The following is a 1,184-nucleotide window of genomic DNA, read 5'->3' as shown; positions in this document are numbered from 1 at the left end:
AAGAGTGAGTTCCAGGACCGCCAGGGCTATACAGAGAAACCCTGTCTCAAAAAAAACAAAAAAAGAAAAAAAGAAAAAAAAAAAAGAAAGAAAAACTAACTTTCTTTGTAGACCAAGATACAGAGCTATTCCTGCTTCTGCCTCCCATGTGTCTGGAATAAAGGCAGGTACGGACACATCAGGAATATACATACATATGTATATTGAAGCCTAGGCGGCTTACTGTCTTTGGAACGATAGAGAGAAAATTAGCATGGACCCTATGCAAGGATGACCCCAAAATTCATTAAGTGTTCCATATTTTGCTCTTTCCCATTTTCATGGCCACCTGCAGGGAAACTGAGGCACAATGCTCTGAATCTGCTCAGCTTTCTCACTATCCTTCTGTCAGCTCTTCTAATCCCACCCACCATTTATTTTTAATGGCTCCATAACCCAGGCTAGGTTGTGTTTGGCTACAAATTTGCTAAGTAGCCAAGGATAGAACTCAGGATTTAGGGCATGCCACACAAACACAGTATGGATGGAGTCACAGACCCAGTCACATTCTCTTGGGATCAGTTTAGAACCTGAATAAGAAAATGTCTTTAGGATCCCACCTGAAGCTGCAGGAGTTTCCTGAGTAAAGGGAGCATCTTTAGTTATTCTGAGCAATCCTGTTAATCTCTGGGGAGTTTATGTTAAAGAGCTTCTGGGTGGAGCATCCGTAGCCTCTGGGGAGGAGTAGTCTGCAAAGGGGCGGACGTCTGCTTTACTGAATTTGAACCTTCACACCTTTCTACTGGCTTCCTGGAAAGAGGGGGATGGTTGGGACCCCTCAAAAAATGTAGAGCAGGGAGATTTACTAACAGATCCTTTCTGGGCTTCTGAGGCCAGTGTCTGAGGGAAGGCTGTAGTCCCGGAGAGATCGTGGAAGCCTGGTAGATCATCAAGTTTTGCATCTCTTTTGGCTGAGTGTCTTCATCCTGCCAACTGTAAGTGAAACACATGGGCCTCCCCAGCAAATTATTAAACCCGGGATGGGTGGTGGGTGGGAACCCCTATTTTTGCCTTTCAGAACCAAGTGCAACAAGCCAGCTTACGGCAATGGTAATTTGTATTTCAGGTGTGTATGTGTTTACCTGGAGGTGACACTTTTTTTTTTTGTTTTTTTGAGACAGGGTTTCTCTGTGTAGCCCTGGCTG

At 44.5% G+C, this 1,184-nt stretch overlaps 1 pseudogene; it reads left to right on the top strand.

The window, feature by feature from the left end:
* Positions 1–206: 206 nt before the first annotated feature.
* LOC117724992 (U6 spliceosomal RNA) lies at positions 207–305 on the top strand (annotated as a pseudogene).
* Positions 306–1,184: the final 879 nt, after the last annotated feature.

The sequence above is a fragment of the Arvicanthis niloticus genome, chromosome 20, assembly GCF_011762505.2.
Source record: "Arvicanthis niloticus isolate mArvNil1 chromosome 20, mArvNil1.pat.X, whole genome shotgun sequence".
Classification (NCBI taxonomy): Eukaryota; Metazoa; Chordata; class Mammalia; order Rodentia; family Muridae; genus Arvicanthis; species Arvicanthis niloticus.
This window is presented reverse-complemented; position numbering and strand designations above follow the sequence as displayed.